This window comes from Chiloscyllium plagiosum, unplaced genomic scaffold, assembly GCF_037043375.1.
Source record: "Chiloscyllium plagiosum isolate Xiang-an unplaced genomic scaffold, Cpla_swu_hap1 HiC_scaffold_47, whole genome shotgun sequence".
Lineage (NCBI taxonomy): Eukaryota > Metazoa > Chordata > Chondrichthyes > Orectolobiformes > Hemiscylliidae > Chiloscyllium > Chiloscyllium plagiosum.
This window is the reverse complement of record NW_028270185.1, coordinates 23,473,659-23,487,499: the sequence shown is the minus strand read 5'-3', so window position 1 is coordinate 23,487,499 and position 13,841 is coordinate 23,473,659.

The window sequence follows — 13,841 nt, the reverse complement described above, 5'->3', positions numbered from 1 at the left end:
CTTAAGTCCAGGAGGAAGAGAGGACTGCAGATGCTGGAGAATCAGAGTTGAATTAGAGTTCGGGGTGGCACGGTGGCTCAGTGGTTAGCACTGCTGCCTCACAGCACCAGGGACCCCGAATTCGATTCCAGCCTCAGGTGACTATCTGTGTGGAATTCGCACATTCTCCCCGTGTCTGCGTGGGTGTTCTCCAGGTACTCCGGTTTCCTCCCATAATCCAATGATTTGCAGGTCAGGTGAATTGGCCATGCTAAATTGCCCATAGTGTTAGGTAAATATAGGGTAGGGGAATGGGTCTGGGTGGGTTACTCTTCAGAGGGTCGGTGTGGACTTGTTGGGCCAAAGGGCCTGTTTTAAAAAGGTGGCGCTGGATAAGCACAGCAGGTCAGGCACCATCTGAGGAGCAAAAAAATCGATGTTTCCAGCAAAAGCCCTTCATCAGGAATGAGGCTCATTAATAAGGCAAGTTTGGTAAGATATGATTAGAAATAACCAAAGTGTACGCCGTGCAACCTCGCTTGATCTTCAAATTGCAAACAACACTCCTGATACTTTGGTCCTAAATCAGGAAACTTCCATTTTCCAATTTATAGTCTAAAAGAAAACATGGTCTCTTATGTGGTGAATCACATATTCTATGGAACCCTGTGAGGCCTGAACCACAGCAGTAGCACCTATCTGTGCATTATACCATTACCCATTCTGAACATTGCTTTCAAACTGCAACTTGAGTGAATTTATAAATACCACTGCCGAGTTTAGCGTGGCACAGTGGGTCAGTTGTTAGCACGGCAGCCTCATAGCACCTGAGACCTGAATTCAATTACACTCTTAGGCGACTGTCTGTGTGGGGTTTGCACATTCTCCCCCTTTCTGTGTGGTTTCCTCCAGGTGTTCTGGTTTCCTCCCACCGTCCAAAGATGTGCAAGTTCTGTGGATTGGCCATGCTAAATTACCCATAGTGTTTGGGGATGTGTTTTGGCATTAGCAATGGGAAGTGCAGGGCTACAGGGATAAGGTGGGGGGCGGATTTGGGTGGAACGCTGTTCGGAAGGGCAATGTGGACTCATTAGGCCAAATCCACACTGTACAGATTGTATGATTTCAATCTGTGATATTCAGACAGGATCTATTGTTTATTGGCAATAATCCATCCTGAGATTTTATCATCCTGCCTCAATAAGTCTCAGAGGTGTGACAGAGTATTTAATTGTTTCACATTAAAGTCACAGTCAACAAAGGACAACTACGGTCCACTCCTCAAAACTTGGTTTTGCCATACAACAACAACTTGTAATGGTGTTGTATCCTTAATGTAGCACCACAGGGCTGTCATTGGATAATGTTTGACACTGAGCCACATAAGGAGATACTATGAGTGGTGGGTAAAAACGATGAGTCAGAGAAGTAAGTTTCAAATAGCATCTTACAAGAGGACAAAGAGGTAATGAGGCAGAGAGATTTATAAAGAAAGAATTCTAGAGCTGAGGGGAATAGTAGCTGGAAGTCCAATCATGGATTCATTTCAATCAAGAATGGCAATAGATCATAGAATTAGAGAAACCTAGATAACTTAGGAATGTTTTGCTTGGAGGAAATTATAGAGATTGGAAGATTGTAAGGGCTGGTAGCGGTTACAGAGATCAGAAGGGGTATTGGGCTGGAGTAGGTTACAGAGACAGAGAAGTTTGTGGAGGCTGAGAGACGTACAAAGAAAGTCATCGAGTCATCGATCTGTACAGCATGGAAATAGACCCCTCAGTCCAACTTGGCCATGCTGAACAGATATCCTAAATTAATCCCATTTGCCAGTATTTGGCCCATATCCCTCTCAATCCTTCCTATTCATGTACCCATCCAGATGCATTTTAAATGTTCCTCTGGCACTTCCTCTGGCAGTTCATTCCAAAAAGGATTGTGGGGCCAGGGAAGGTTACAATTATAGAAAGGACTGTGGGCCTGGAGGTGGTTAGAGATAAGGAGCAGCAAAGCCATGAAGAAATTTGAACTGTACAATAACTTGAAGACTAACTTTGAATTTTCGGCTTAAGTGACCACAAAAGAAGCTCTGGGATTAAAAAGTCTGGTGTCACTGCGAGGAGATTGCGGAGATAATAATCAGAATTTAATGATGTCTGCATGGCAGATTTGGCGGTGCTGGTGATGGGGGTGTGGGAGGTGATGGTGTGAAGAGGCAGGGAGAGGAGAAGCGAGGAGGAGACCCTATTATCTCTGTCAGGAATGCTTGCATGCGCTCAATTTACCTTAGCTCCTGAGGCCAGTTCAAACTGGTCGCAGATGCTTGTGCATCTGCACACTGTGCACAGCAGATCTGAGCTAGAAAACAGCAACGTCTTCCATGTACAGGGAGGTTTTGACCTGCAGGCCTGTGCTGCCTGGACTAGTCACCCCTCTCAGGCTCACATTTTTCCTGATGGACTCAGCAAAATGCTCTATGCAGATGGGTTCTCCGATAATGCTGTAGTTGCATGCCAGAAAAACCTCGCTGAACAGAAAATCACTTAATAAAATAATGGGGCTGATGGAAAAAGTGGGATTAGTCCAGCCAAAAATACCACTCACATCAAAAATCACCCAAAAGTCTAACACAAAGTATAGCACAGCCTGAGTGAAGGTATAAATCATATCTATCAATAAAACAAAAGTAAATTTAACACCGTACATGTAAAAGATATTGTTAATGCAGGGACAGATGGTCATCATGGTGCATGAGGTAGACTCCCTCATTCCTGTTAAGCAAGCTGTATCACATATTCTCTCCTTTACACTCAAAACGCTTTATAACATTAAGCTTCTCTTCCAGTGTTACAGCCTTTCTTTTGCATTTACCACCTGCAATTTTATCACCAGGAAACAGTCTTGCCACTATGCCCCTCCATCTTTTCAAAAACAACGATAATCTAGGAGTATTGTACCTTTCACAGGAAGCTACTCAATGTATTTCTCTCAGAAAGCTGCTCTCTGTACAGTATCTCCCACAGAAAGCTGCTCTGTCATCAGCTGGCGTCGGCGCTTGCACCAAACGAAGCGTGCAAAATGATCCCCATTGGAATCGCGCTATTGCGAACAGAGGTAAGAGTTCTCGGAACTCCCGTTCCTTAATTCCTCAGCGACGTTATAAACAAATCGCGCTGCCCAAATCCGCGTTATCTGAGAATTACTTGTACAACACTCAAGCAAGGCAGAAGAGAGTGGGCAGCCCTGCCTGACTCCAGATCTGATTGAGAAACTTTATGATTCCTACCCATTGATTGAGACTGCACGACTTATTTTGGTGTAAAGCAGTCGGATCTAATTGAGATTCCCTTGCCAAAGCACATTTCGGAGAGTACATCCCTCATATGGGTCTGCAATATCCTGTCAAAAAGTATCCTGCTAGTGAGCTAGGTGTCCATCCCACTACACCGAATGAAAGTGATCGTATTCCTGAGGGGCATGAGGCCCTCAGGCATCTTCCCACCCAATAGAGCACACATTTGGTCGGGGTGAATTACTGACTCTCAAGCAGACCCTACCCAGCTGGTGATGCCCTTGGAAGCCTGCATTCATGCGTGAGACTGGTTGCCAAACACCATTCAGTTTTTTTTTTGCAAAAATACACTTTTTTTAAAAAAAATGTACATGCACAATGTACTTAAACAGTTCTGTAGAGCCATTGCAGAGGGAAAATATAAACACATTGAAATTGGACATTCCTCAGAGCTTCCCTGTGGTTGCAGACAAAGATATTTTTCTACTTGTACAGGAAAATATTTACATAGATTTTGAGGCCAAAAGGGGTTCTGAATAGACCCTCATTGTACTTTGGCAAAAGGGTAGGTAATGGCCTAGCAGCATTATTGTTAGACTAATAATCTAGAGACCCAGGTAATGTTCAAATCCTGTCATAGCACATGGTAGCATTTGAATTCTAATTTTAAAAATCTGGAATTAAAAGTCTAATGATGAAAATGAAACTATGATCGATTATCAGGTGTCCTTTGAAATGTGTTGTTCTCCCAGCATCCGAGTTCTCATTAATGCTTACAAATGAAAACTGGCGATACACTCCCCCCAGATTTTGGCGCATACCCTCACCCCTCTGAACCATATACCCAACACCTTGAGGGAATCTGTCCTGACAGACAAGGTAATCAAAGATCAGTCAGCCCAGTTCCCAAACATGGCCTCACTCTTGCCTCAATTTACCTTGGCCAGTTTGAGCTGGTCACAAACGCTCATGAGTCTGTGCACTGACAGTGAATCTGAGCAGAAAACAGCGACACCAGCTGTATACAGGGAGGTTTTGAATCAAGGCCTCCACTGCCTGGAATAGGCACCCCTCTCTGCCTGATGGACTTGTCAAAGGGCTCTGTACAACACACAAACACCAACCAGTATGTATGAACTGAACTCAGTGGGAAACTGGAATTTTATTTAAGGCCCTTTTCTTTCAGACATTTGGGTGTGCCCTGAAGCTGTAGAGTTGTACTTGCTTCAATACAGCTGATATAATAGTGCTCTTTCATTTAAACACTGCATTTCTGTGAGTGAGTTTGGGTCTGGTACACAAGCGGTTTTGAATGATTGGTTCCTATGTCAACAAGGGGGAGTTCCTGTGAAGGGGTGGAGGACGTGGTTATGTTGGTGCAGAGGTGCTATCTGATTCTCCCATCCTCTCTGAATGCTGAGGTTCCCACATTCTTCAACCACCCTTTCCATAAGTTTGAACCTCAGCAGGAATTTTTCACAAATTACTCAACTGTGAATACTGAGTCAACAAACATTACTCAAAGTCAAGCGTACAGATATACATACACATGCAAACAGAAACACACAACAGGCTTGGTGGGAAACATTCATGGTTTACTATGCACTTCTGAGAATTGCAATCCCTTCCTCAAAAGACAATAAGTGCAGAAACTTTAAGTATGGTTGAGGCAGAAGTGGATAGATCTTTGATTATCAAGGGGATGAAAGATTACCGGGATATGCAGGAAAACAGAGTTGAGGTTAAAGCCAGATCAGCAAAGATGTTATTGAATGCAAGTTGCCTACTCTTGTTCCTTGTTCATATTTACCCGTTTGGACATCAGACAATCTTTGCCTATGATGATCCAGAGGAGGTTTCTTCCTTCTTTCACATTTGGACATTTTTTTCTCGGATATCACCAAAGGTGGGGGGCGGGGGTGGGTGGGTGTGGAAGGGGGGAGGGGAGGCACTGGAAACCCCTTGTTCTGCAATTTCTTGAGAGCTTTCCAAATGTAGGCCCCTGGCCGTGAACTTAATGTGAACTCAAACCTAATTATAGAAAGCAGCTGAGTAGTAGAGGGAAGGGTGATATTGCCAACTTCCAGCCTCTCTCATTTGCCTGATTCATCCGGTATCATCCGTAGCTCCAAGTCTGTAGGTCATGAATTTAAATCCCTTACCAGGAGTAGAGCAAAAAATAAGTATCTCAGCTGACACTCCAGAGCACGATACAGTTGGAGGTACTTTATTTTGGATCGGACCTTAAAACAAGGTCCCACCGCTGTCTGAATAGAACTTATGAGTACTGGAGAAATTCAGCTGGTGTGGCAGCATCTGTGGAGAGGGAAACATTTCGAGTCTAATGGATTCTTTGGAACTGAAGGGACTTGGGAAAGTCATAGGTTTTATGCTGCTAAAACAAAAGGGCATATCAGGGAAATTAAAGATCAAAAGTACCACAGAACAAAAGGTAGAGGTGGTGGTAGAGGAGGCTTCTTCACGCCATATGTACTTTGGCTAATACCTTCAGGGATCTCATTTGTGGGATCTTGCTATGCTCTCATGGATGCTGTATTTCCTGCATTACAGCAGTTACTGTGCTTCAAAAAGAGCTTGGCTGAAAAGTGTTTTAGAACGTCCTGTGGTCATGAAAGGTGTCACAGATGCAAAATTTTCGTTTTATTCCCAAATTTGAAATTGAAATGGAAACCAGACCTTGGAGTTTTCGTAAGGAATTCCTAAGAGAAAGCTTGCACTTTTCTCAACTGATAGTCTATCTAACAAGCACTTCAAACTGCTGCAGACCCAGCTCAGGTTCCAAGGAGCATGGATTCAGGTCTCTCAAACCTGCGGTTACGTTTCCATTCCTGTGGATCCACCATGATCTCAGAGTCAAGCTGTTTTCTGTGTGCAACAAAAGTAGCACAACAGGAGAAAAAAACGTTCATCTGTATCGCACTTTTCACCACCTCAGGGTACAGCAAATCACTCTACATTTAATAAAGTCATAAAGTGGGAGTGAAAGTCTGTCATTTGGGACCTCAAACATGCTCCACCACTCATTAACATCATGGCTGTTTTGTTTGTGTTGTGAATTCCACATTCCCATCTACCTTCAATAATTTTCGAACCCCTTGCCCAAACTATCCTTAATGTCTGAAGCATGACAGTCAATTGGCACAGGAAACTTCCAGAAACTGCAATTGGCTAATGGCTAGATAATGCGTTTAGTGATGCTGGTTGAAGGATAAATATTGTCCATGATAGTTGGGAGAATTCTCCTCCTTTTCTTTGAGATAGTGACCCTGAGACCTTTTACGTCTACCTGAGAGGGTTGTCAGAGCTTTGATTTAACATTCCTCCAGCAGTGTAACAATCCTTCTGTAATGCTCTAGGATGACTGCTTAAATATTCCACCAACATCTGCGAAGTGGAGTTGAACCTACAATCTGATTCCTGATAAAAGGCTTATGCCTGAAACGTCGATTTTCCTGCTCCTTGGATGCTGCCTGACCTGCTATGTCTTTCCAGCACCACACTCTCAACCTTGAATCTACAACATCCAGATTCAGAGTTGAGAGCACTCTCCAGAGATTCACAATTGACACCAGTGTAGAAATGGATTTGTTGCTCTCACAGGTGAAAGACACCAATTAGGGGCCCTGCGATGACTCTCCAGAACAGAAACAAACCTATGTCAATAATGTTTGTACACTGGAAGATTTAGTTTGGTAAAGTCAGTTCTGGAGATTTTGACTGTATCCCTGTGAACTGAGGCCCAAGTACTGGCTGTTCACTGGATGATCTCATCAGATAAAAGTGCTTGGATATAAAACGGAACACTGTTAAGTTCCTGTTTCAAAAACCTTAAGAAGTACTCAAATTTATTCTGGCTCAGTCTAAAATAGATTCCAGAAGCAAAACTAACTTTCATATACAGTGTATTTTTGCCAGGAGGTTTTAAAAATATTATTCCCATCTGGAGCTGGGAATCTTCACAGAAATATCAATGCATCTCAGTTCAGTTCCTTTGGTTAAGATCAGTGACTGCACTCTGTTAAGGATGCTATCAGGCAAGAGTAGCTCATGCCTCCACCGGACAAAAGTCAGCATTGATGTTTTTGACAGCAGGAAATCCTTGTCAGCCTATAACACGATCAGACAGACTATGAACACCAGTACTGACCTGGTTATGTATTGAAAAGAGTTGATGTGAAGCAAGCTGGTTCCATTGCTTTTGGTGGGTGGTGGACCATTCCCATTCCACAGCGGAGGGTGTGGTCCTGGTTGCCCAGGATACCATTACACACATTCCATTTGGACAAGCTGCAGCACATGAGTCAGATTATTTTGTTCTTTATAACCACATTCCATCCAGTTTTGAGAGGAAGTCGTGCTGTTCAGTCACTGACCTTTTTGGGTATCATGCCAAAACAGTGGCATGCAAACAAACAAGTGCTGCCATTTTCCCTGTGTAAGGAGATGTGGGGCTCAGTGAGGAGGACACTAGTGAAGGCAACCACCATTGTAACTATGCACTATACATTTTTCACCTCACTGTCTAGATTCACCAATGAAGAATAGTAACCTGTCATATGTAATAAATGGGCACCATTGATACCAGTGGGTTAATCAGAACTCAGCACAAGTGTCTGTAAGAGGGATGGGGAAACACTTGGAGAAGTGTGGCAAAAAATACAAGATTTCACACAGTCCAGTAGAAATTGAGAAAAAAGGTACAGCCAGAGGTAGATGGTAGTTGTACAAGGTCAGAGGGATTCAGAGTGAGCCATCCAGATGGACAGTTTAAAGAAATAGGAACATTGTTTATGCAATGGTAATCATTACGATGATCATAAAAAACAAAGAAGAACAAAGAAAATTTACAGCCCAGGTACAGACCCTTCGGCCCTCCAAGCCTGTGCCGATCCAAATCCACTGTCTAAATCCACTAAATTTCTAAGCATCTGTATTTCTCTGCTCCTCACCTACTCATGCATCTATCCAGATGCATCTTAAATGAAGCGACCGTGCCTGCCTATACTACCTCTGCTGGCAACACGTTCCAGGCACCTACCACCCTCTGTGTAAAGTACTTGCTGCATGTATCCCCCTTAAACTTTTCACCTCTCACCTTGAAAGCATGACCTCTCGTTACTGAATCTTTCATCCTGGGAAAAAGCTTATCTATATCTACCCTGATTCATGATTTTGTTAACCTCAATCAGGTCCCCCCTCAATCTCCTTTTTACTAATGAAAACAATCCTAACCTACTCAACCTCTCTTCATAGCTAGCACCTTCCATACCAGGCAACACCCTCGTAAACCTTCTCTGCACCCTCTCCAAAGCGTCCACATCCTTTTGGTAATGTGGCAACCAGAACTGTACACAGTATTCTAAATGCGGCTGAACCAAAGTCTTGTACAATTTTAACATGACATGCCAGCTCTTATACTCAATACCCCGTCCGATGAAGGTAAGCATACTGTATGCCTTCTTGACCACTCTATCCACCTGTGCAGCAACCTTCAGGGTACAATGGGCCTGAACTCCCAGATCACTCTGCTCATCAACTTTTCCCAAGGCTCTTCCATTCACTGTATAATTTGTTCTAGAACTTCCCAAAATGCATCACCTCACATTTGCCTGGATTGAACTCCATCTGCCACTTCTCCACCCAACCCTCCAGTCTATCTATATTCTCTTGTATTCTCTGACAGTCCCCTATGCTTTCTGCTACGTCACCAATCTTTGTGTCATCTGCAAACTTGCTGATCATACCAACAGTGCCCTCTTCCAGATAATTTATGTATATCACAAACAACAGTGGCCCTAGCACTGATCCCTGTAGAACACCACTGGTCACCTTTTTCCATTTTGAGAAACTACTACTCTCTGTCTCCTGTTGCTCAACCAGTTCTTTATCCACGTGGCTAGAACACCCTGCACACCATGTGACTTCACTTTCTCCATTAGTTTACCATGGGAAACCTTATCAAACGCCTTACTAAAGACCATGTATATGATAACTACAGCCCTTCCTTCATCTATCAACTTAGTCACTTTCTCAAAGAACTCTATTAAGTTGATAAGGCATTATCTCCCCGGCACAAAACAATGTTGCCTATAACTGATAAGTCCATTCTTTTCCAAATATAAATAGATTTTATCCCTCAGTACCTTTTCCACCAACTTTCCCACCACTGAAGTCAGGCTCACGGGTCTGTAGTTACCTGGAATATCCTTACTACCCTTCTTGAACAGGGGGACAACATGAGCAACACTCCAGTCCTCCGGCTCTTCACCTGTGTTTAAGGATGCTGCAAAGATATCTCTCAGAGCCCCAGCTATTTCCTCTCTCGCCTCCCTCAGCAACCTGGGATAGATCCCATCCAATCCTAGGGATTTGTCCACCTTAATAACCTCTAGCCTATCCAACACATCTTCCCTACTTAAGTCAACGTGATCCAGAGTAATCAAACTTCTATCTCTAATTTCAACATTCATCATGTCCCTCTCCTCAGTGAACGCTGATGCGAAGTAACTATTCAGAATCTCACCCATTCTCTCAGGTTCGACACACAACCTTCCTTCATTATCCTTTAGTGGACCAATCCTTTCTCTAGTTACCCACTTGCTTTTTATACAATCATCTGAATAAGTAGTGGAGAAAGAGCCTTGAACTACCTCAAAGGTCTTTTAAAATTGTGTTTTGTTGTTTCATCAATGTCAAAATGTGGCAGTGCAACTCAGGAGTATGCTGACCCTTTTTTTTCATTCACAGGATGATTAGGGAAGAGCACCACTGGCCAGACCTGTATTTATTGCCCATTCCTACTTGGTATATTTAAGAGTTGACCACATTGCTGTGAATCCTGTATCACATGCAGGCTGGACCAGGTAAGGGCGGCAGTTTCCTTCCCGAAAGGACATTAGTGAACCAGGTGGATTTTTTTCTGACAATCAGCAATGGTTTCATGGTCATCTTCATTCCAGACTATTATTGAATCCAATTCTACTGTCTACCATGACAGCATTCAAACCTAGGACAGGGCAACAACTCCTCGACAATGATCCTCAGAACCAGTGCCTTGCAAAGTTGCATACTTAGCCCTTTATTATACTCCTTATACATTCACGAATATGTGGCCAAATCTGCTCTTATTCCAAGTTTGCTGATGACACCACCGCAGTGGGTCGAATCTTGAACAAGAAAGATACAGCGTTTAGAAAAGAGATAGAGTACTCAGTGGCATGGTGTAAAGATAACAATCTCTCCCTCAATGTCAGCAAAACAAAGGAGCTCGTCATCAACTTAGAGAACACATCCTTGTGTATATCAGTGATGCTGAGGTGGAGATGGTCGATTTTCAAGTTCCTTGGTGTAAATATCACCAGCAATCTGTCTGGGTCCATTCAGGTCAATGCTATGGTCAAGAAAGCAAGGGAGGAGCAAAGGACTTCTGGGAAGGTGAGTCTAACCGTTTAAAAACCTTACTTCAGGCGTCGGGGCCTCCATTTGCCTAGAGGTGCAAGGGAGGAGTGAAGGATTTCTGGGCAGTTTTAAGTGGGTGAGATCTAAACACAAAACCCTACACCGTATGGCCTCCCTCCCACCCATCTCCTCTAACCTTACCAAGAGTCTGTAAACTAGGTGAGTTTTCAGGTTTCTTTTTTTTTCTTCTCTTCTTTTGTTTAGTTCTGTGCGGGCTATAAGAGTAACGGGTTATGGACATTAGGGCAGTTGCATGTTCCTCCTGCAGAATGTGGCAGGTGAGAGACACTTCACATGCCTCTGCTGACTACATCTGCGGGAAGTGCACCCAACTCCAGCACCTCGAAAACCGAGTTAGGGAACTAGAGCTGGAGCTGGATGAACTACGGATCATCCGGGAGGCTGAGGGGGAAATTGAGAGGATGTACAGGGAGGTGGTCACTTTCCAGACACAGGATAAAGACAGCTGGGTTACAGTCAGGGGGAAAAAAGGGAACCGATGGCCAGAGCAGGGGTCCCCTGTGGCCGTTCCCTTCAGCAATAAGTATACCGTTTTGGATACTGCTGGTGGGGACAGCCTACCAAAGGAAAGCCATAGTTGTCAGGTCTCTGGCACTGAGCCTGGCACTGTGGCTCAGAAGGGAAAGGGGAAGAATAGAAAAGCGCTAGTTGTAGGGGACTCAATAGTTAGATGGATTGACAGGAGGTTTTGTGGTCAGGAACGGGACTCCCGGAAGAAATGTTGCCTCCCTGGTGCCAGGGTCCGGGATGTTGCCATTCGGGTTTACAAGATTCTGAAGGGGAAGAGTGAGCAGCCAGAAGTCGTGGTACATTTTGGCACCAATTATATAGCCAGAAAAGGGATTAAGGATCTGAAACTGACTACAGAGAGTTAGGTTGGAATCTGAAGAGCAGGACGAGTAGTGATCTCAGGTTTGCTACCGGTGCCACGAGATAGTGAGGTGAGGAACAGTCAGTGAATGCAACTTAACACGTGGCTGCAAGGCTGTTGCAGGAGGGAGGGCTTCAGATACCTAGATCATTGGATACCTTCTGGGGAAGGTGAGACCTGTACAAGAAGGATGTGTTGCACCTGAACTGAAGGGGTACAAATTCCTGGGTGGAAGATTTGCTCGTGTGATTCGGGGGGTTTTAAACTAGTTTGGCAGGGGGTTGGGAATCAGAGCCACATGTCTGAGAGGGGGTCAGTTGCAGACAGGGCAGTGACAGGATATATTGAAACTATCAGGAAGGTTTCTCACGCGATGAAACATAGGGATCGGTTAAAGTGTGTCTGCTTTAATGCAAGGAGTGTCCGGAATAAGGGTGACAAACTTAGAGCATGGATCAGTACTTGGGCCTACGATGCTGTGGCCATATCGGAGGGGTGGTTTCGCAGGGGCAGGAATGGTTGCTTGATGCTCCAGGGTTTAGAACGTTTAAAAAGAACAGGGAGGGTGGAAAAAGAGGAGGGGGTGCAGCATTGCAAATCAGAGAGTGCATCACAGCTACAGAAATGAAGGTTGTTGAGGAAGGTTTGTCTACTGAGTCAGTATGGGTGGAAGTTAGGGACAGCAAGGGAACAGCCACCTCATTAGGGGTTTTCTACAGACCACCTAATAGCAGTAGAGAGATTGAAGGTCTCATAGGCAGGCAGAATCTGGAAAAATGCAAAAGTAGCAGGGTTGTTGTTATGGGTGATTTCAACTTTCCCAATATCGACTGGAACCTCCTAAGTGCAGATGGGTTGGATGGAGCCGTTTTCGTCAGGTGTGTTCAGGAGGGTTTCTTTGCTCAGTATGTAGACAGACCGACGAGGGGAGAGGCCATTTTGGATTTGGTGCTTGGCAACGAGCCAGGACAGGTGTCAGATCTTGCAGTGGGAGAGCACTTTGGTGAAAGTGATCACAACTGCCTCACATAGCCTTGGAGAGTGAAAGGAGCAGTTACCGAGGGAAAATATTTAATTGGGGAAAAGGAAATTATGATGCTATCAGACAGGAGTTGGGTAGTACAGACTGGGAGCAATTATTCCACAGAAAGGGCACAGCAGACATGTGGAGACTATTTAAGGAGCGGCATGGTGGCACAGTGGTTAGCACTACTGCCTCACAGCGCCAGAGACCCGGGTTCAATTCCCGCCTCAGGCGACTGACTGTGTGGAGTTTGCACGTTCTCCCCGTGTCTGCTCGGGTTTCCTCCGGGTGCTCCGGTTTCCTCCCACAGTCCAAAGATGTGCAGGTCAGGTGAATTGGCCATGCTAAATTGCCCGTACAGTTAGGTAAGGGATAAATGTAGGGGTATGGATGGGTTGCGCTTCGGCGGGGCAGTGTGGACTTGTTGGGCCAAAGGGCCTGTTTCCACACTGTAAGTAATCTAATCTAATCTAATCTAATCAGTTGTTGCGAGTGATGCACAAATTTGTTCCTCTGAGACAGGTAGGAAGGGGTAAGATTAAGAAAACTTGGATGACGAGAACAGAGGAATTTCTCGTCAAAAGGAAGAAGGCAGCTTACATAAGGTGGAAGAAGCAAGGATCTAGCACAGCATTAGATGATTACAGGCTTGCTAGAAAAGAGCTCAGAAATGGACTAAGGAGAGCCAGGAGGGGGCACGAAAAAGGCTTGGCAGGAAGGATTAGGGAGCACCCAAAGGCATTTTACTCATACGTGAGGAATAAGAGAATGCTCAGGGAGAAGGTAGGGCTGTTCAGGGATAGCAGAGGGAACTTGTGCATGGAGTCTGAGCAGATGGGGGAAGCCCCAAATGAGTTTTTTGCTTTGGTTTTCACCAAGGAAAGGGAACTTGTTATAAATGAAAACTTAGAGGAGCTAGGATACCGTCTTGACCAGATCAAGATTGATGAAGTTGATGTGCTAGAAATTTTGGAAAACATTAAGATTGATAAGTTCCCAGGGCCAGACCAGATTTATCCTCGGCTGCTCCGGGAAGCGAGAAAGGAGATTGCTAAGCCACTGGCGAGGATATTTGCCTCCTCACTCTCCACGGGAGTCGTACCGGAAGATTGGAAGGAGGCGAATGTTGTTCTACTTTTCAAGAAGGGTAATAGGGAATCCCTAGCAATTACAGA